The sequence below is a fragment of the Pelophylax lessonae genome (genome assembly GCF_965119305.1).
Source record: "Pelophylax lessonae genome assembly, chromosome: 6".
NCBI lineage: Eukaryota > Metazoa > Chordata > Amphibia > Anura > Ranidae > Pelophylax > Pelophylax lessonae.
Genome location: NC_138773.1, coordinates 25,685,612 through 25,709,658, shown reverse-complemented (window position 1 = coordinate 25,709,658; position 24,047 = coordinate 25,685,612).

The window sequence follows — 24,047 nt, the reverse complement described above, 5'->3', positions numbered from 1 at the left end:
GTACATTTGCTCATTCCAGCCAAAAAATTCAATTTTAACCTCATCGGTCCACAGAACTTGTTTCCAAAATGCATCAGGCTTATCTATATGTTCATTTGCAAAGTTCAAATGCTGATTTTTGTGGTGAGGACGTAGAAGAGGACTCCTCCATGAAAACCATATCTCTATAGTGGAATAGTGTACCACAACTCCAGTGTCTGCCAGATCTTTCTGGAGGGATCGTGCAGTTAACGTGGGTTTTGAATTGTTTTGCTCACAATCCTGCGAGCTGTTCTGTCTGATATTTTTCTTGGTCTTCCAGATCTTGCTTTAACTTCCACTGTTCCTGATGACTGCCATTTCTTAATTACATTCCGAACAGAGGATATCGACATCTGAAAACGCTTTGCTATCTTATAGCCTTCTCCAGCTTTGTGAGCATCAACTATTTTCATTTTGTTTTCTAGAAAGCTGCTTAGAAGATCCCATGGTGCTGATTGTTGGGGCAAGGTCAGATGAGTCGGGTATTTAAAACCTTTGAGATTGACATCACCTGGTCTTCCCAGACGATGATTGAGAACACTGGCAGGTCTCAGCCTTGCAAAGGGGGCAGTGCATGCTATAAATTCAGCTGGCTACAAAAAGCGTTTACAAGCTGTGATACTTGCCAAAGGGGGCAGTACAAGATTTTAACTCTGCAGGGTGCCCAAACTTTTGCAGACAATTTTTAACGTGTAAATGATGGAAATAAAATCTAACTTTTGTTGACATATTATAAGAATGTCTAATCTGTAATTTGATGCCTTTGAGATTTTCCATCTTTCCTTGGCTTCTTTAGGCACATTAATACAAATTTTTACCTGGAGTGCCCTGCCCAAATTTTCGACCCCCACTGTATAACCCGCAAACATATAGGTTTGTTTTTTTTTTTTTTTTTTTTTAAGCAGAGACCCTAGAGAATAAAATGGAGATCATTGCAATACTTATGTCACACCGTATTTGTGCAGCGGTCTTCCAATTGCAATTTTTTTGGAAAAAATACTTTAATAAAAAAAGAAAACAGTAAAGTTAGCCCAATTGTTTTCTATAATGTGAAAGATCATGTTACACCGAGTAAATTGATACCAAACAAGTTAACTTTTAAATGCCTTAGAGATTGTAATAGATTTCCTTATAATCAGTAGGATTATTTTGTTAAAGCAATAGTAAAACAGCAATTGCCATAGATCATTCACATATAAATCTATATCGAGATACACACACACACACATTATATATATATATATATATATATATATATATATATATATATATATATATATATATATATATATATATATATATATATATACACACACACACACACACACACACATATACACACACACACACACACACACACACACACACACACACAATTTCACTCTATGCAAAACAAATGCTTTAGTGGCTTTGTGAGCTTGAACACTGTTATACAGGATGTCATGAGAATTTTTCATAGTCTGGGCTTAATGACACTAACTGGTTAGCGCAATCAGGCTGTTACCCAACCTTTAATGAATTGACCTAACAGACCGTCTTGGTTTTACCCATCCATGGATTTGTAATTCTGACAAGAAAATGCTGAAATTTACAGTCTGCAAACTGCAGAGCAGTTAAAGCAGAGTTCCACCTATTTTTGTGTTTAAGTCAGCAGCTACAAAAAGTGTAGCATCACTGGTGTGGGAACCCAGCTGTGACAGCTTACATCTCTACAGCCGGGTGCGCATGGCGCATGCTCATCCTGAGTGGATGGGCAATCTTCTGTGACGTGTCCCAGAAGATTGCAAGGAGGGTGGGGGGGGCGGGGGCAGGAGGGGGTTGGAGAGCAGAATTTACACTCAAGCCTCCTAGGCGGCCCGAGTGGAAGTGGGAGCAGATAATCATTGACCACAATAGTTTTATTCAACAAAAAAATAAATAAATGGTACAGGATTCCAACCAACACGAAAAGCATATTTTAAAAAGTGTTTAGCAACAGATGCCGCCATAATTTTTCCTGGTACATATACCTCAAAAAGGAGATTAAACCCATTGTGAGCACCAAGGTAGCGTGACATTTTGCTGTACATTACCCACGCAGAGCTGTGGGGGGAGGGGAACCAGCAGGCGGGGGACAGACAAGACCAGTCACCCTGCACAAGGAGTGAATAGCCGAGACAGGTCAAACATTAGGGGATTTCTAGACAAATGCAAAGCACAGGAACTCGTACGATAGATGACTACAAAGATCTGAACAAAATGGACACCAGTAATAAAATATAAAAGGCTCATGTATTTAGACAATATTTGTTTAGCCCACATTTTTACTTTAATTATGCAAGAGAGGTTCACAAATTAAGGTGTGAAGACATTTTTGGAAAACCACCTACACTAATGTACAAAAAAAAAAAACACTCCCAATATTGTACAAATGCTAACCCCCCTCCCTCAAACATTTTTATAGAAAAAAAAAAATCAAAACATGGTCTGAAAAGTATACGCGATGTTCCAACATATATGAAAACTTAACTAGTCACATACAAGGTGTACAGAAACCACACGCTTTACTTCATTAGTAATCTAACGATTTGGCAATTACAATTGTATAAATGCACAATATAGCTAAAATGGTCACACCTTATATTTGTTGGATAGGATCCCAGACAGTTTCAACACTTAGCTCCTTTTCCCCACAAAAAAAAAAAAAAAAAACACTGGATTTTTGTCTTACCGTATAATCACTCTGATGTTAACCACTTAAGCCCCGGAGGATTTTCCTGCTAAACGACCGGGGGGTATTTTGCGATCCGGCACTGCGTGACATTAGCGGACAATTGCGCGGTCGTGCGACGCTGTACCTAAATGAATTTGACGTCCTTTTTTTCCCACAAACAGAGCTTTCTTTTGGTGGTATTTGATCACCCGTGCGATCTTTACTTTTTGCGCTATAAACAAAAAAAGAGCGTACATTTTGCAAAAATAACATTTTTCACATTTTTTTATATGAAATTCCCCCCAAAAAAAATGTAAAAATCAAAATTTAACATTTTCGGCCAATTTGTTTTATGCTACCTATGTTTGGTAAAAAAAAAAAAAAAAAAAAAAAAAAAAAAAAAAAAAAATCGCAAAAAGCGTATTTTGATTGGTTTGCGCAAAAGTTATCGCGTTTACTAACAAAGGGAAAGATTGTCATTTTTGTTTTTTTTTTTACGTGTAATGGCGGCGATCTGCGATTTTTTTTGCGGTACTGCGACATTGGGGCGGACAGATCGGACCCTTGACTGACATTTTTGGGGTTACCAGTGACATTTCTACAGTAATCAGTGCTATACATATGCACTGTTACTGTAAAAATACACTGGTAGTGAAGGGGTTAACTTTATTTGGGAGGGAGAAGCTGTGCGTGTCCCTAGGGGCGTGCTTTCTACTGTGATTGGCTGTGGCTTGAGCTGTAAGGACACTGATCAACGGATCTACATACTAGATCCATGTGATCAGTGTCTTTACAGCGAGGAGAATGACAGGTGGCTTGTTTACACAAGCTGCCTGACATTCTCCCTCTCCCCCGCCGATCGCCGAGTGACCGGCGGACATCGGGTCCGCTGGTCACAGGCGCGGGGGGGGGGGGTGGGGGGGTCTGTGACTGCGCGCGCGCTCGCTCCCCAGAGCCTCACAGGCAAGCGACGTAGACCTACGTCACTCTGCCTGTGAGGGGCTGACTGCCGCAGTAAATATACTGTGAGCAGTCGGCAAGCGGTTAATTGACAGACACAGCTACATATCTTCTTGACCCCTGGGTTTATGCAGCCCCCTACAGGGGTAGAACACTAGTCGGAAAAAAGTTTGACTACACCTATAGGGCAGTCTCAGGGGGGATACTTCCACTTCCTACTATAGGTCTTCAGTTTTGTAACAAGCAGTGTCAGAAGAACATATAACCCAACTCAATAGAGGGGTGGGTGCCGTGTCCATTGAACAGCAGAGAAAGGATTTTACGGTGACATATCCAGTTTTTCGTTCATTGACGGACACCGCTCCATATCGTCTTGACCCTTGGGACGTCCCAAAGCATTGTCAACATGAGGGGTGGTAAGAACAGGAAACTGGAGCTCACCTGACAAAAAAAAAAAAAAAAAAATACACCCTTTAAAGGAGGACTAATCCTCTCCAACAGCGGCCTGCAAAACTCACGACCAAAAGGCAGCATTCGCAGATGCCAACACATCCACCTCATAAAATTTTGTGAAAGTGTGCACGGACGACCAGGTGATTCCTGATGACGGAAGGCCCAAGAGGCACTAAGCGCCCTCCTAGAATGCGCCTTAACAGGGAAAGGAGAATCCTAACCCTTAATGGAATAAGCCTGCACCACCGTCTGCCTGATCCATCTGGAAATGGTCGAAGCATAAGCGGCCAGCCCCTTAGGGGAACTATCCGTAAGGACAAACAAGGAACCTGGTTTTAAACGACTCAGACCCTGCCAGGTACACCCGGATTGCCCAAACTACATCCAAAGAATGTAAGGCAATCTTTTAGGGTGCTTGGGACACAAGGAAGGCAACACAATGTCTTCATTAAATTGAAACCAGAGACGACCTTAGAAAGGAACGACTGGCACGGACAAAGCACCACATTGTCTCTGTGAACCACCAGGTAAAAAGGTGAACGAAAAGACAACGCAGCCAACTCAGAAACCCTGCGTGCAGAAGTAATAGCCACCAAGGCGGCCACCTTTTGTGTCAAAGTAAACAGAGGAAGATCACAAATATTTTCACAAGGCAGTTTCTGAAGAACCGACAGTACCAAATTTAGGTCCCACAAAAGGCAACGGAGAACTTACTGGGGGAGCCAGGTAGCGTACCCCCTTAACGAAAGTGTGACCAAGGAATTTGTGGCCAACGGGCGTTGGAAGAAAATTGCCAGGGCGGAAATCTGTCCCATGATGGTGCCCAGGGCCAAACGCTGATCTACACCTCTTTGGAGAAACCCCTCGAGACACACCAAGTAATATAAGCCCTCCAGACACGATAAATCTTTCTAGAAGTAGATTTTCTAGCTTTTATCAGCGTAGGAATTACAGATTCTGACAACCCTCAGCCCTTCAGCACATGCCGTTAAAGCCAGCAACCGTAAAGCAGAATCGAAAAATCGGTCCTTGAGCCAAATGATCTTCTTTAAGAGTCTCCAAAGGCAAATCGGCGACCAGCCTTACTAGATCTGTATACCAGGAACGGCGAGGCCAGTCTTGGGCCACCAGAATGACTGGAATGCCTTCTGCTTCGGTTCTGCACAGAAATCTCGACAGAAGCTGTAGTGTAGGAAAAGCGTAAATTAGACGATACTGACCCAAAGGGGCCACCCAGAGCGTCGGTGGCGTCGACGAAAGGATCCCGAGACCTTGCTACAAACCTCTGCATCTATCTGTTGAGACGGGAGGCCAACAGATCCACCTCTGGAGATCCCCACCGGAGACAGTTGTTGAAACACCTTGGGTGAAGAGACCATTCTCATTGATCCAACGTCTGCCGACTGAGGTAATCCGCCAATTTTTCACCCCTGGAATATGCACAGCAGAGGGCTGGAACAGAGGGTTCTGCCTACCTCCGAATGCTGGCTGCTTCCCGGCCTGCTAGGACACTTTGTGTCCTCTTGGTGATTGACATATGCCACGGCCGTGGCATTGCCGATTGAATCCTTACCCGGCACCACTGCAGATCTATTGGGACAAGCAAAGCCTGATCACCTGAATTTCAAGGATATTGATTGGCAGACTGGACTTCTGAGTCCAAACCCCCTTAACACAATCTGTGCCCAGGACGCCTCCCCACCCAGACAGGCTGGCATCCATGGTGACCACCATGCAGTAAAGGGGGGGGGGGGGGGAGAAAGGATTCTCCCTGTCGAAGCGCCAAAGAATGGAGCCACCAGTTCAGGGACACTCTCGTCCCCCGGCTCAACAGGATCAGATTGTCTAAAGAACGTGGATTCTTGTTCCAAGTGGCAAGAATCTTCCTTTGGAAGGAAAAGCTGATGCCCGACATATTGGTATATTTAGGTAAGCGTCCGTGATCGAGAAAAGACAAAATCTCCTTGATGAAGGGATGCCACTACCGTGCGGATCGTCTCCATCTGAAATTTCTGAACCTGCAAAAAGTGGTCCAATGCCTTGAGATCCAGGATTAGCCGAACCTTGCCCTCCGTTCCTGGGAACAGTAAATAGGTTCAAATAAAACCCCCGAAAGCATTCAGATTCTGGAACCAGTACAATGACCCCTTGTGAGAGCAAATCTTGTACCTCCCCAGGAAGGCCTTGCATGGGACAAACGCAGGTTGGAAAGGAAGAACCTTGTCAGAGGCAAGGACAAACTTAAAATTGTAACCGGACCGAAGCAACTAGAGGACCCATTTGTCTTGAATCAAGGAGGTCGACGGGTCTGGAAAGACATCATACCGGCTCGCAGAAGGAACTTTAAACGCAAGTCACTGCTTTTGTAAACTTCAAGGAGTTTAGTGACCAGGAGTCATGTGTCCATAGGCACCATCACACAAACCTGAACCACCAATTAACTTCAGGCAGAACAGGCATGACTGGGTGGACAATACAACTTGAAAGAACATACTTATTTTGAAACCAAATCATAGAGGGGCCAGTATTTCTGAAGGGTAAAAGGCACCTTTTAGATTCTGCTCCTTGGCAGGCAATTAACTTCAAAATCAAATGGACAATATTTTTTTTCCACAAGGTAAGGCAGCACCGTGTTATATTCCTCCTGTGTGGAGTTTAGACCACACTTTCCTCTGCTGCAATTGAGTAAGGTTTACAGGTCTTGTCCCTCCCCCAGCCTGCAACAGGAGAGTGAAGAAGCAGCAGATTGGTAAGCTGATCTGTCACTTATTTTTGCAGTCCTCAGCATTATTTTTTGCAGTCCTCAGCATTATTTTTTGCATTTGTGTCTTGTATATATCTAACTGGACCTCAGTTTTAAATAACTTTTGCTCATCCCAGTGGACAAAATGAAACTGCCTAGCTGACCCACTTGGCAGACTTTGATAGTGCCTTGACTACAACTCCTCTAAAGCGCTGCTTGTTGAAATGCAACATCGAATGGATCATGGCCTGGTCAATACCAGCACTTGCACCCAACTTAATTAGGAGCACCCTGCTGACATTTAAATTGGAGATGCTTCTAAAAGGACAATTCATTGACAAGGGGAACTCGAAGTTCATTTATGCTCCTTTTGACTTACATTTGACGTCCTCCATTTACTTGTATGGGGAGAGAAGCAGCTCATGTGTGAACAAAGGCTGATGACCGACCTTAAGGCTCATGAACCAATGAAGCCAGAAACTACTAACAGTCCCAACATCAAGAGAAAAACCTTAAGAGCAAGAGATTAAAAATCTTTGAAACTATATAAAATAATATGCTGCACTGTGTAATAGTGCTATCTAATAAAGGCTTAATACGCCACCTATGTACTGATACAATGACATGTGATCACAATTGTATCTACTATACATAAAAATTTGGAGAATGTCAACTCATACATAGCACCAAGATAATAAATGTTCAAAAATATCAATGAACACAAAAATAATGACCATAAATCAGTGTGAGCTACCATCAAAGAGCAATAAAAAATAGCAGCATCCATGCAAATAAATCTTAAAAATTAATTTGATGTGCCAGAAATCACGCCAAGTCTAGTGTGACCTTCACCCCATTCCCCTGTGGGAACACACCTTTTTATATGAACCTTTTGACTCAAAAGGTCTTTCACAGCATGTTCCCTTTAAGGTGCTGGGACAAGGCTGACACCACAGAAAAATGCAGGCAACTCTCACCGGATAAGGAATTCAAAACAGACAATCCATGGTGTGTGCATTGATCACCTTGCTTTCTCCCAGGTGCTGGCCAGTAAAGAGGAACTTCCTAAAGCTAGTTACATAAGAGGCAATGCTTTAACATCTGAGGGATTTAAAAGTGTCATTAAACCCATATCATTTAAAATGATCAATAAATGGTGTATTACATACTGTTCATACACCGTCACTATGTGATTTGTTTTCTGTATTTTGTAAAAAAAACTATGTTGATCCTGCTGTCTTCTCCCCCTCCTGTCCATGTTCTCACAGCAGTTGAGGATTTTGCAGAGCAGTGTTGGCAGCTTTGCACATGCTAATTTTTCAGTGATCTACATGGAGCATTTTCTCCCTATCAAATCTGAGCAGCACATGTGGCCATAGAGTCATACCTGTGGGCGTATACACAGTGGTAAATTACAGCCCACTCCCTCCCTCTTCCACGCTCCCTAACCAGCTAAACACAATGGAGGTGGGATATTACGTGTTAATGGAAGCTTGTCCTCCCTATTATTCTAAGACACAGGCTGGAGGGGAGTGACACAGCCTGTGACTGGCAGAAATCCGTCTATACTATGTTATTGCCAAAAAATAGGATTCTATTTCAAATATATCTGTAAGACCATTTAAAAACAGATTGAATTTATTTTAGTCTGTATTCCAAAGGCTGTTTTTAAACGTGACCAGCAGCAGAGGACTAGAAGCTCCTCCTGCCTAGGTTACCCTGCAGACAGGCTGGAAAAGAGCTGGGTCATATGACAGCTGGATATCAATTAGGAAAGAAGGTACTTGGATCATTTTTTTTTTTTTTTAATTACAGTGCAATCATACAGAAAGGGAAGGGATAAAGTAAATTAAAGTGTGTGAATTATCACCAACATTGTAATAAAAACAGCAAAATTTAACAACGAGGCCGCACTCTACAGAAGTCCCACTGGTAAGTTAGTGTGTGTGTGTGTGTGTGTGTGTGTTAGGCTGGCCCTAGGAGGAAAAAAAAAACATATCAGGGGGTCTGTGGCCTAAGAGCAGGAACTGTGTAAACCGCCAACTACACATAAACTTACCAGTGGGATTTTCTTGGAGTGCAGCCTTGTTCTATTTTGTTATATACATTGAGCTAGACAAGCTCTTTAGACCAGCTGCTAGAGCAGTGGACCTTCTGAAAGGCTGTTTTGGGAGCTTGGGGCACTGCAGTCTTGACATTCCACTGTAAAATTGCTTCAAATGTACGGAGAGCACCATGGGCGGTCGGTCTCCGAGTCCCACATCCAGGTGAAAGATCCACAGTGAGTTACCTGCATTTTGTTTTCTGGTGTCGGCCTTGTCCCGGGTCTTAAGAGGCAACAGGCTGTATAGGATCTTTTTAGTTAAAAATCTTTATAAAAAGGTGACAGTGTGCCCACAGGGGGATGGTGAAGATTAAACTAAACTTGGTATGATTTCTGCCACTTCACAAGAACCGTTGAAGCAATTGCATAGGCACTGTTAAAATTATTTTTTTATGCTTTACTAAAGTCAAAGCTGACCCCATTCTGCCTTGTTTCAAGATTTTTTTTTTTTTTTAGCAATAAAAGTCCAACTCCACTTTTCCTATGCACATCATTTGAGAGCTTTCTCTTGTGATGGTGGATGTGAACAGTAACTGGAAGTCTTAGCAATGTTCCAGCAACAAGGCAAAAAAACTGTACAGCTTTGGTCAAAGCTGTACAATTTGTATGTACAAGGGCCCCTCTTGCTTGCATAGGCCGTTTTGTCGCAAAGGTGACCTACTGTCTTTAGAAAATAATTCCAAGCACAAACAGTTGTACAGAGTGGAGCCCACCTTCAACAGAATAAATCTTAGTTACCTTGATACTCAATGTTTCATGATCGCTCTACAGTTGCCCATGGGAAACTTAGGAGGCCCACCACTTTGACCCACCCAACTGGTAAACTACTACCTGCCTTCTATGAGCAGGCAACCTGTCATAACTGCCCTTTGTTCAATTCAAAAAGGATAGTGTTAACAAGCGGGGATAGTACATAAGATATAGAACTGTCCCTTGATCGTGGCTACACAGGCACAGTAGACGATACATTAAAACAGTGCACCTAGCATAAGAGGTGATTACAGTCAGCAATATACACAAAACAGGATTGTCTAGAACTGTGAAAGCGGACAGAGTGCAGTGTCTACCTTGATGACAGGGGAGTCCTCCACTCCACCACCATTGCCGTCACCCAAAGCTCTGCCGACATTTCCACCCATCCAGCCACCAGTAACTTCCCTCCTAAAATCTCCTGCAAGCTGCAGGTGAGTGAATTGTTTGAGCTCGGTGATGACATCATAGGGGCCATAAAACTTAGGGGGGGAAAAAGGCAGACAAGGTAAAATAAAAAATAAAAAAATATTGTAAGGGGAAGCATAGTTTGTTCGTATTGATGTTTTTCCTGGAGTTGAGCTTTAAACAAGGGCAAGAAGCGCTCACCACAATGACAAACCACTAAGCAGTCTCTGTTTCTTTTGCACCAGTTAGGGTCTGACGTATGAAGTCCATGAGATTTACATTAAAGAGGTCCAAATCCTCACTTGTGTGACCTGGACTCTGCTGTTTTCTCGCACTAAATTGTTTCTCGATTTCCTTATGCCAAATCACTTTGAATCCTGCCTTCCAAACAAGATCATAAATTACACGATTAAATTTTTTTCGGGTTTTTTCCATAGGTGTCATCATCCAATCAGATCTGGGGATCATCATTGACCAGGCAAGCGTTGTGTTAGGGTAACGCTTGAGGAGAACAGGAATGACGCTATGCACAGAATTCAACAATTTAGAAGGATTTGCATGCCCCAAATCACTACCCCCTAAATGAATGATTAATATGTCTGGAGATTCTAGCATGGGGCGCTCTCGACTCAGTTCTGTTAACAAATCACACCACTGCATGCTGGATTTGCCCATCCAATGGATGACAGCATTTTCCTGTTCAAATCCCAGGTTCTGGCCATAGGGATAGTTCTTTGCTTCATCAGCAGCCCAGGATATCACAGAGTTTCCAACGATCCAAATTTGCTTAACTTCTGAAATGTAGAATTAAAATGTTTACTTTGTACCTGCCAACATTGCAAGGATTAGCTTCTCATTTCTAATTTAAAGGTAATTTATAATCTGCATAGACACCGATCAGCCATAACATTACCATAGGCAGGTAAAGTAAACATTGATTATCTTGTTACAATGGCATCTAAAAAAGTGTGTGGGCTATATTAGGCAGCAAGTGAATATGTTGTCCCTTTAGTTGATGTTTTGGAAGCAGAAAAAAAATTTGCGTAAGGATTTGAGAAACTTTGACAAGTGTCAAATTGTAATGGCTAGACAACAGTCAGAGCAACAGTGGTCAGGACCGACCAAAAGTGGTTCAAGAAGGAAAACATACCGGCAAAAGGGTTATGGGTGGCCAAGACTTACTGACTTGAGGAGAGCGAAGACAGGCCCATGTAGTCAGAGCCAATAGAAATTAGATAAAATTGCTGAAAAAGTTAATGTTGGTTCCAACAAAAGGGTGCATCAGTTTTTGGTGTATGGTGCTGCACAGCCATAGACCATGCAGACTTATGTCACACAGCAAAAAGCACCTACAATAGGCACGTGAGCTTTATAACTGGACTAAGAATAGGAAGGTGGTGGCCTAGTCTAAAGAATCATGTTTTTCTTTACATTAGGTGGATGGCCAAGTGTGTATGCTTTGCCTACATGGGGAAAAGATGGTACCAGGATGCAGTATGGCAAGAAGGCAAGCCGTTGGAGGCAGTGTGATGCTTTATGCAGTAGAGTCTATGCCTCAATGGGTCAAGCCTGTTCTGGTGGCAAAAAGGGGGACCTACTCAATATTAGGTGGATGGTCAATGTTATGGCTAATAGGTATAAACGTAAAATTTCATTATGTCGAGCAGAAAGTTTTTTTTTTTTTTTTTTTGGTAAAGCAGAACTCCAGGTAAAAGTACACAAAATAATGTAGCTCTGAAATAGAACATTTGTAAATTTGTTAGTACAATAATCCACAATTGTAGAACACCTATTTGAAAAGGCAATTTTTCAGCGCCCTTTACAGTCAAGCTGAACAAAGATCGGAAGCCTCCTATTCTAGCACGGCACAGTCGGTCTTATTCGTTTTGCTGGTACGAAAATCAAAAATGCATGCAACGCCTCTGTGCTGCCACAAAAAAACAATTCAAACCGATGTGCTCAATGGGACTTAATATATAACATTTGTGTAAGCTCAACAAGATGCGCTGCATTCATTAAGCAGGTCTACATTACTTAGGACCTTATTATATACTATATATACACTAAACAGCCCTTTATTCATTCAGGCCCAAGTGTGGAGTCTTTGGTGTCCCGTCATTCATTCAGGCCCCAGTGTGGAGGCTTTGGTGTCCCATCATTCATTCAGGCCCCAGTGTGGAGGCTTTGGTGTCCCGTCATTCATTCAGGCCCCAGTGTGGAGGCTTTGGTGTCCCATCATTCATTCAGGCCCCAGTGTGGAGGCTTTGGTGTCCCGTCATTCATTCAGGCCCCAGTGTGGAGGCTTTGGTGTCCAGTCATTCATTCCCTATGGAAAATTATTAATGTCACACTGGGGCGGAAAACCAGGGACATCAAAAGATAAACCGTGCTTCGTCCTATAAATATGTAGAAATTGGTATAGGAGTATGGACTTTAATTGCACATACGAAAGAGACTCAAAATCGGTATAAATTTATTTAGAAAAAGTATAGAAAACAGTAATGTCTAAATGGATAAAACTTAATACACCATTGGTTGGAATTTGTACATATGCATATATGTAAAAAAATAGTCCTTAGTATGCGTTACATGTCCATAGAAATGTCTGGTGACAACTATAGTTTAGGGCCATATGGGCACACTAGGAGATATATGCATATAATGCTAACCTTTTGATCCATGATTTAATAGTCATGGATATTGAGTATATTTTATGCTGAGTTTCCGTTATGTTCTAGGTCATCTGTATAGAGGATATTAAGTGTCCTTGAATGTGTCCCCACTCTCAATACAAATCTGGATGTTGGTATGTTACTGGCCATTGTGTTGATACTAACGGCTACACTTTATTATATCTGCCTTTACTCTGTATATCCTATGCAGGAACTGTGGGTTGGCAGTGTTTATCGCAGCCACCTATTCTTACTGCATTTCTTTATGTAAACAAATGTTTTTGTTTCATATTACTGTGATATGTGGATAACGGCATTGTGCTTGTACTGATTGCAGTCAATTGCTTATTGTATGGTATTATTTGTAGTGCTCCTTACCAGGCCCCTGAAGAAACTTGTCGAGCCTGGAGCTTATAGCGAATTAACAGACGCTCAACCACGGATATGGTCCACTGCCAATAACACCAACTACTTCTCTAAACAATATCTTCATACTGGAACAGCAATTCTGTACAGCTCTACGAAGGGAAGATAGGATTGGTTTACTTATGTATGGTGTAACAATGGTAGTTGGTATCATTCTATAGCTCTGTGAATATTGCTTAAATATGGGTCTATATCCTCTGTATACCAAGCACATGTACATCTATTTCTCACATCGGTTTCTCAATTTTAAATAATATTTTTTCTAAATAAATTTATACCAATTTTATAGGAGTCTTTTTCGTATGTGCCATTAAAGTCCATACCCCTATACCAATTTCTGTCATTCATTAAGGCCCCAGTGTGGAGGCTTTGGTGTCCTGTCATTCATTCAGGCCCCAGTGTGGAGGCTTTGGTGTCCTGTCATTCAGGCCCCAGTGAGGAGGCTTTGGTGTCCTGTCATTCAGGCCCCAGTGAGGAGGCTTTGGTGTCCTGTCATTCATTCAGGACCCAGTGTGGAGGTGTTTGTGTCCTGTCATTCATTCAAAAAAGGCTGCAATGTGGAGGCTGTGTGTCCTATGGAATTCTCTGCATAGCTCAAAAGAAAACTTTGTAAGTTGAAGGAAGTCTGTCAATTATGTTCTTTCCCCTATTTGAGCGTGGAGTTCCCTCCTGTCAATTCTATTAACGGAGATCTCTTCCTAGCTCCTAACACTTGAATTTTAGTAGCTCTCCACAAGCTGCCCTTTAGAATTTTTTTTTTTTTTTAATACAGCGGTAATATAGCTGTGGTAAAGAAATCACTGCTTATTAAATTTACTCCTTAAAGCCCATTCACATCAGAAACTGCAAGTTTTCAGTGTGCATTTGACTGGCCTTTTTCATGTGCACTTGAATGCATTTCCCCTAAGCTTGCATTTCCTTTGAAGTCACTTCCATCTCCTTCCTTTAGGCTTTCATGTGCACTGCGTTGCAATGCAGAAAAATGCAGCACGCTGTAATTTTTTTTCACTGTACTGCACTAGTGTAAATTATTCCCATAGGAAAACCTGGATTTTATACTGACTATGCAGTTGGAGCGAAGTGCTTCAAAAAAATGTACCCCACTCACTATTGTGATAATTGGGCCCCTTAGTGTTTGGTAACTAGCAAAAAACAGATCACGCGTCCTAATTAAAAACTTGAAACAAATAAAGCTGCACACAGGTTTCTCAACAAGGAAGCGTGCATTGCTGGGTTTTATTTGAAAGCCCTGTTCTGCAAAAATTTACACAAAACCCACGTTAACTAGAACCATTAAAAGTAAACCTAAAACCCAAACAAACTTTATTATATCCATGAATCTAGAACGAGAAAATGGAAAAGCAAGTGTCAAGATATAGGTTTGGCCATTTAGCATAAAGTACACTACTATTTTCAAAACAATTATACAAAGAATGCTGGCCATGAAAACAGATCGAAGTCCACCATATTGACAAACTAAGCAGTCTTTCCTTTCATGGTGTTCAGGGCTATTTGTATAAAGAGTATAAGGCTCTTATAAAACATGTCCATATCTTCATTTGCAAGCCCTTCATGTTGGCTTCTTGTGTGGGTATTTCTAAACTGCTTCTCAATTTCACTTCTTCTGTAGGTCTTTCTAAACTTCTTCTCAAGGTCGTTGTGCCAAATTATGTCTAATCCTGATTGTTTAACAACGCTGGCAAGAAACTTATTGAGATTTTTCCGATACTGCTCCAGAGGCGTCAACAACCACTCCAATCTAGGGATTATTGCGGACCACATGACCATGGTGTTCGGGTAATGCTTGATGAGAATAGGCAGGATTTGTTTCACAGTAGAGACTGTTCTTCTATTGTGCTCACGTACTAAATCACTGCCCCCTAGATGGACGATTAAAACGCTTGGGGCTCCTAGCACATCAAATTTTCTACGCAGTTCTGGTAACAGTTCGTTCCACTGCATGCTGGTCTTGCCCATCCAATGGACGACAACATTTTCTGGTTCAAACCCCAGGTTCTCGCCATAGGGAAAGTTCTTTGCTTCCTTAGCAGCCCATGAAATGACAGAGTTTCCGACAATCCAAATCTGCTTAACTTCTGAAATGCAGAATTAAACAGGTTTACTGTACCTGCCAAAACTAGGTAGGATTATTTTATTACCAATTAAAAAGAAAAAAAAAACACGCATTAAATATTAGATAAAAAAAAAAAAAAAATCATGTCAAGCACTGAAGCCATTTTTTAACAGGGAACCTATTTTTTTTTTTTAAAGCTGAACTTCAGGAAAACTTCAGATTTTTATACATAGAGCTAAAATTCACTATGGGTCTCCAGCATAGGTGCTTTATCTGCAACAAAAGCCTACCCGCCAGCAAATTTGATTTAAAAAGCTTTAGCTTCTCTTGAAATATATTTAAATGCAAGTAGCACTAGTACCTAAACTTGACTTGGTAATCACTTACTGCTGTCCCTGTACAGTCGAGATTAGGCTGGGGAAAATAAAGCAGCAACAGAAGCCAGTGAGTTATGCTGCTGCGGTCATGTGCCAACAAAAAGACGAGATAAGTCTGCCGCTTATTTTCTTCAACTTTCAATCACAGGCTGAGTGACGGACAAGACCTGTAAGCGTTACAGAACTATAGCTGAGAAAAAAAAAAAAAAAAAAGTCAGGCTTACAGAAGTGGTTGTACTGGAATGATGCCTTCAGCTGCAGGCACCAACCAACCCGGTAAAGTCTTTTTTTTAGAGCAGGTGGCTTTCAGAAGATAACAGCCAATGTGGCTCAGCCGCTACCCCAGCGAGCGGGAGAGGGCGTCCACCCCCCCCTTCCGCGGCTTTGCCCAGGTCTCCCGTCCAACCGCGAGACCCAAGCAACCAGCCGGAACACGTCCGCCGGCTGGTTGGATTTCTGAACGAAGCCGGGTTCAGCTTCGGTCGAGTCTCCACTCAGGTAACCCGGTTTACTGCCAATGTGCAGATTTAAAAAAAAAAAAAAAAAAAAAAAGTCAGATTTTGGCATTTTGAACACTTTAAAGTGCAGTGGAGGGGTTAACTCCATTAAGAGTACCTGCCACTGCCAATTACGGTCACAAGGGATGTGTACATTGCTTGTGACAGCAATAAAAATGTGAACAGATTTTTTTAAACCGTGTTTAAAATAAAAAAATTAAATAAAATAGGAAAGAAAAAATTATAGCACCTCCGTCCCCGACCGACCTCACGCACTAAAAACACAAGTCGCTCCCGCAAATGAAAACGATGTTCAAATCACACGTGAGACATCGCCAGAGCAATGATTATAGAAAAGACCTAACTCTAAACTGGTAACCGTTAAATTTTAAAGTGTGGCCTATGGAGATTTTTAAGTAACGTAGTTTGTCGTTCCACGAGTGTGCGCAATTTAAAATCGTAATATGTTAAGTATCTATTTACTCGGCATGACATCTTTCACAATAAACAAATGAATTGGACTAACTTTACTGTTTAGTTTTTTTTTTTTTGCAGTGAAATGTATTTTTTCCAAAAAAAAAATTTGTTTGAAAGACCGCTGCGCAAATACCACGTGACAAAAAAATATATATTCCACCATTTTATTCTCAAGAGTCGTTTCTAAAAAAAATGATATATGTTTGTATAGTATACCGCTTTTTGTAAAGTATACTGCTTTTTGCGACTTAACTACAGGTAAGCCGTGCCAATTTAGGAGATATTTTCACTGCATGCAGCCGCTCACGCAGCGCTCTGACGGTCCGGCAGACCTTAAGCGTTCCTCGCCGGAAAATGACTCCCACGCGCATGCGCGGGAGTGACGTCATCGCGGCTCCAGCCAATCAAAGTGCCGGAGCCGCCGAACCCGGAAGAGACACCGAGGGATCATGTCAGCTCCCACAGCGGTGTCCGGGGGTCCGCGTCGGGGCTTTGTTCTAAGGTAAGCATTTCATAATGACCTAGTATGCGATGCATACTAGCTCATTATGCCTTTGTCTTGCAGGGGTTTTTTATTTTTTTGTTTTATTTTTCTTAAGTATACAACCGCTTTAATGCATTCCCTTCATTAAGGTAAACTTTCATGGCTTTCTGTTCTCCTTCCACGAGTGAAGGGGGAAGTGAGGGGAGAAGCTGGCTCCTGCTGCTGTCAACCAAATGCAGTGATGAGGAAGCGAAGCAGGGAAGAGGCTAAGCCCCCCTCCATAGACAAACACAGCTAGGAAGCAAGCACACAATCTTACACTGAATAGAAGCAAATCCACCCAACAATGTTCCAAGAACCTTCTCAAAAGAGCACAAGCTGCTACAGTACTTAAATCATTTGTGCATTTATTACTTTCGGTTTGTAATGAGATGTTGCAAAGGAATGTGCCGGCATACCTTTGGAAATATAGTGTAGAAAAGTATAAAATATGGTCATGTAATATCCCAAAATCTCTATACATGCCCTTTAAGATACACCTAAAGTTAAACTCCAGCCAAGCAGCCGAAATACATCCTTGAACTGTTTCACCTGTCATGTATATGTGCAGTAAGTTTTTTGCTATCCACATACCCCTGCCAGACAGAACAGCAAAGCAGCAGCACAGCTTGGTCAAGAATATTGGGTCAAAACACCCAACACTGATTGGACAAAAAAAAAAAAAAAAACCAAACAGGCTGATGAAGTCAACGCTCTGCTCTTGTCTGCTTTTAACACAGTGATTGATACAGACCATGATTCCTAGGACAAAGGGGATGATCAAAGACTATTTAAACATGACTTAAGCCTCGTACACACGTGTCCAAAATCGGCAGGGAATTTTCGTCCGACGACCGTTTTCTGATTTTCGGCTTGTTGGTATGATGCTTCCGACAACCGACTCAAGACTTTTCGGCTGAAAAAAATCTGGTGTGCAGGCTATAAAATTTTTGTCCGCCGTCAAAACACGGCCGATTTTCGTGCAGTCAGTACAGATTTCGACAGGGAAAAATCTTTTGAGCAAGACTGGGCATGCTCAGAGAAGAATGGACACAAAGAAAGCAAACACATGACATCACTTCTGAAGTAGAATTTTGTCGGGCGAGAAAATTTGTGTGCAGTCTAGGCACGTTTCAACCAACAAACACCACTCTGGACAAAAGACGGACGACCGGTCGGCCGATAGTCGTTGCGTGTGTACTAGGCTTAATAGCATGACATAATGCAGGTACTCCGAGTAGAACGAAATGAAACTTTTTTCCCCCTTCCATTTTGTCAAGTTTTTGGTTGCAATCAGTGTCCCACTGGGGAGATTCTCTCGCTTCCTGTCCCACAGCCAAACAGAAAGAGGAAATCCCTCCAAATTGAGGGAATGCCTGGATGTTTAGATCCCAAAACCAGTGGAAGATTTCCCCTCTATCATTGTTCTGGGGACAACCCAAGTTTTGGGATTTTTTCACTTTCAATTTTGGCAAGAACGTCAAACATGACCAAATCGAGAAGATGAATTTCCCCAGCAGGGGCACAGGCAGCAATAAAACCTTGACAAGTGTTCTAATCCCTCTCCACTCTTTCCCAAACTATACAAAAAAAAAAAAAAAAGTTTTTCCTTTAGTTATACTTTATGGTGGAAATACACCCACCTATTTAGCGGTGCACCAAAAGAGATTAGAAACATTAAGGAAATAGTATTCGATCCTCAAACATACTAATGCAGTCTTCTGCAGCGTTTTCAGTTACATTCTGCCCCAAGAGCACATGTGCAGTGTACATTACATTCAAGGAATGCCTCTTGTGAACAGTCACAGTTGCCAGTGTGCTTACATCAGATTTCAATTCATCTTTCAAGACCTTGAACGTCTGGTGACATGTGCAGCATCATGTCAACTGAAGGTCTAAATGGAGGCTAAGGTGGCACTGTCCTCTAGATAGAAGGGCTTAGTTCTGCTGCATTTAAAACACATGGAAGAATTTGAGTAAAAAATATTTATTAGTATTGGTGATCATGTGACCAATAATTGGCTGTCATATGATTGGAAGCCAGTATTGCCGTCTTACCAATCATTAGCAGGATTTGGAGAGCTCTATGACAGCTCGGTCTCAGTGCTGGGAGCGCAGAGTGCGCACGCTCCCAGCACAGAAAACATTGGCGGTCCAGTGATGCATGTGTGCGGCGTGAGGGAGTTTAAAAGCCCACCCTTTTGCCACGGCATGTGTTTACAAGGGCCACAACAGGTCAAAGCGGAGTTCCAGCCATAAAAAATTTTTTTCAATAAACATACCCCCGGGACAGTCAGGGCTAGTACATTCCACAATGGATAGCCTCTGTACTGTCCTGGGTCGCACTTACCTGCAAGAAGAAATACTCATCTTTAAAATTTCTTCTCCAGGATTGCCATCTCGGATGTGGGCAGCTGAAGCCAGCGCGATCCTCTTCTGTGTCCTCTTCTCCCAGAATGCGCCTGCACCGGCCCCGCTCGTCACTTCCGTTGCGGCGCAGCATTCCTCCACAGCTTCTGGGCATGCCCAGAAGCTGTTAAGCAGGGAATGCGGCGTCGCACCGGAAGTGACGAGTGGAGCCGGTGCATTGATTCCTGGGAGCGATGACGTTCAGCTCCCAGGAATCATTGCAAACTGGAAGTGATGGCGTGGGCCGCGGCCGCCGAGGGAGGAAGTGGAAGAAAGGTGAGTATATTTTTCTACAATACAAGTAAAAAAAAAAAAAAAACGTAACTATCCATTTCTTTTTCATTTGACAAATAGGAAGCGGATGGCCACAAAATCGACATAACCGGAACTCCGCTTTAAGGCCTGTTCACAATAAGACACAATCCCCTCACCCATGATCAATGAAAATGCATTACAACTATGGGTTGTTACAAGGAAACATTTTTATTAATTCAGCTTCACAACATGCAGTCAAATCACTTCAATTCAAGTTCAATTTGCATTGAAAGTAAAATTGTATATTTTTTACTCATGCAATACTAAATATTAATTTGAAAACATCCAAAACACAACTGAACAAAAGAAAAACAAAACAATGATCACTACATCATGAACAAAAGATTGTTGTTCGGTATACACACACACACACTTTTCCATGTGCGGAGATGTGTAATATGAAGCACTTTTGTTAAGACTTATTTGTGTTAATTTTTCTCTTTTCTATTGTTTCATTTGCGCTACTGTAGATTGGGTGTTGAAAACTGATTTTTCAACTTTTTAGATATATGAAAAAAAAAAAAAAAACAAGTATATACCAATAAAGTTAAAATTGTTTAATTAGCCAATGCAACTATCAGTTGCTGCTGCTAAGTATTGTCTCTGGCAGTAACTTTCCTAACACAAGTCCAATAATTAGGGCAGCCCATACATTATGCATTTTTTGCAGAATGCAACTCTTAGTTCAGAGTTGATATAAAGATCATTCCTAAAATAAAAACGACTTTTCTCAAGGAAAATAAAAAATTCTATATACTGCTAAATAAGCACAAGCTGTAATTTACCATTGATTCATTTAACTTCATAACAGGCAGACTTTCGTTACCCAGCACAATTGAAAACTGAAATGCATGGAATGACTAAGCATTTACAAGGCAGAAGCAGGTAACTTAATGAAATTGTCAATCATTGCAGTGTATTCAAATTTCACATCATTGAGGCGGTATTAAACCCAAAACCAAAAACTTAATATATCGCAGCTTACCAATGAGATGTGGTGGCTGTTTTAGTTTTTTTAGGATCTCCCCCCACCCCCCTCTGTTTTAGACCCCGTTCACACGGGCGACGCTACTTGCTGTGGCGACCTGTGAAGTCGCGGTGCACAGCGCGCACCGCGACCTCGGCGCGACATGCACGGACTTCATATCATTGAAGTCAATGCAGGTCGCCTCCAGGTCGCCCCAAAGTAGTACAGGACCCTTTTTCTAAGTCGGAGCGACTTGTGTCGCTCCTATTAGAATGGGTCCTGTGCTAATCAATGGCAGGCGACCCACCGCAAGTCGTGCTAGTGTGAATGGGGACTTAACCTGGATTACTGGTCAGTAAACACTTCTCTCCTGCATTAGAGAGCTTCTGGATGAAGGAACACAGGAGGCACCTCTGGACAGCAGCATTGTCAAAATGAGCAGAGGGGAGTGTTAGATTGACTAGACGATTTAGATACACTAACAAATTGAAGCCAAACTTAAGTTCACTTGTTAATCACGTAGAGTGCTTTTTTTTTACCTTTTGGGATAAAGGCTTTGCAAGAATAAAATTAAAGCTGATCTATTTAATCACCCCATGCCAGTGTTAAGTGGTTTCTCTCATCCAACTGTTACCTGATACATTCTGCTGCTTCTGAAAAACAGACTTGCTGGCTGGTTTACCAGATGAAAAAAAAAAATGAAAAAGCAAGCCTAAAAGATGAAATGAAGGCACCAATCACATCCAAGAATTGGAAAGCTGCAATATATTATTTGCTTTTGGGTTTAATACTGCTTTAAAATAAAAATACAGCTTATTATACATAAAAAAAAAGGATGTTTATCACCTGCAGGATGAAAATATTTAATTTCATAAGTGCCATGCATGTCAAAGAACAGTTTACTTTACTGACCTGCCTAACCAAGACAACTTTGTGCATGGTCTTAGAGTCCATTCAGACTTGGTCGCCTGACAAGTCGCGGTCGGTCGCTCGCCATTGAGTAGTACAGGACCCGTTCTAATAGGAGCAACACAAGTCGCTCCGACTTAGAAAAAGGGTCCTGTACTACTTTGGGGCGACCTCGGAGCGACTTGCATAGACTTCCATTATGTGAAGTCCATGCAAGTCGCTCCGAAGTCATGCATGGGAATGTGCACCGCGACTTCACAGGTCGCCCCCCCCCCCCCAAAGTCGTGTCGCGCCAGTCTGAATGGGCTGTTAAAAACTGTACCTGAAGTATTGTACTAACAGACTCTACCTATAATAAACAAATGTCAACATTTAACTGTTAAGGAAAGGCTAATGGAACCAATTCATTCAACTGCCTTTGGCAATATGGCATCTTGAACTTTGAGGAGATGGAGCAGATAATGGGCATTGTGGTATACAAAAAACTACAGCTATCCTAACACTCACTCCAAAAGGACTCTTGGAACATGGCTACGTGAAATCTAGACCACTCTTCCAGTTGGTTCCTACAACTTCCGCCCGCCTTACTCATTCCACAGCTGTTCACCCCATCATAACCTCCAATCTAGTTTCTCCTCGGTCAACCCAGCTTTCCATCCTTCCTCATAATTCATAGAGGAACAGATGACCCAGTAACCACTCTTGCTGGATTATCTGCATGGTCTTAAAACTGTACCTAGTATTGTACTAGCAGTCTCTCCTCTACCTATAATAGACAAATTTCAACATTTAACTAAGAAAAGGCTAATGGAACATTTAATTTATTCAACTGTCTTTGGAAATATGGCATCTTCTTTCCTATTACTAGTCAAATGATGGCCAATGCATGGAAGCAACCCACCTTGAACTTTGAGGAGATTGAGCAGATAATGGGCACTGTGGTACACAAACAAAAATCCAGCTAACCACCCTAACACTCACTCCAAAAGGACTCTTGGACCATCGCTACGTGAAATCTAGATCACTCTTCCAGTTGGTTCCCACGACTTCCACCACCCTTTCTCATTCCACAGCTGTTCACCTGATCATAACCTCCAATCTAGTTTCTCCTCTGTCAACCCAGCTTTCCATCCTTCCCTTCATAATTCATAGAGGAAGAGGTAACCCAGTAACCACTCTTATGGTCTCCACAAAACTAAGAGAATAGCTTTTTCTATTTAAAGAAATGCTTATATAGTTTTAGAAACCTTGAAGAAAGACCCGCTCTTCTCTGCACTGCATGGAGACCCTACCATGTACTGCTTTATCTCCATCATACTGGTTTTTGCCACCATCCAAACTTTTTTTTGCGGCTGTACCCCAATTACAACATAGACATGTTCATTGGGTTTGCCTTGATAGTTTGTTGAGTAACTATAAAACTTGTAAAACAACAATTTACGTTTATATAAAAAAAACAAAACAAAAAATACCTCTGAAAATCATCCTCCTACCTGCTCAGTACTTCAGATTTTCATGTAGACATAGCTGAAGTGCACCCAGCTAACCACTGTCAATTTTAACTAGTAATCTTAATGACTATTGTAAGCATACACTATAGAGCCAAACACATCTGGGCACCCCTCCTTGTGAAAGGAATTGGCCTAACATCTGTCACCTAGTAACCTTCAGCAGTAAAGGCTGTCAGAATGGCCTATGTGGAATGGCCTACTTCTGATATGGCGCCAGCAAATGGGAGGACCCCTATCAATGCCCTTTTTTTTTTGTTAAGGGGAGGCTGTTAAAAATGCACTGGAATCTCGCAGCCAATTTCTCCCAAAATTCACTCCTTACCTTGCTAATCTTGTGAAAGGGAGCAAATACTGACATCGTCCCAACATCTAAATGTAACACAAGGGAGGCGACAGCGAAGTGCAGCATCAATGGGTTTATCATGCTTAAAAAGCCAAATACGATCTCACAGAAATAAACAAATCATCTGCAGCCATGCCATATTGAATGGAAGCCGTCCACCAGATGAGCCACCTGTGAATGCAAACAGCGTGTTCTCAGTGAGGAAACCAAGGCAATGATCCAGGAGTGAAAGCCTCTGGAACACAGGGCAGGATGTGACGTCACATGTGGGGCATGCCGTTTGGTCACCATAATGATGTTGCACTTAGCTGGCCCCCCCTTGTGTTACTTTTTGCAATTTTAGAGATTCTTTTGTCTCAGGTGGACCTGCCTACTGAAGTAAAACACCCTTCCTATGGGATTTTTATGAACTCCAT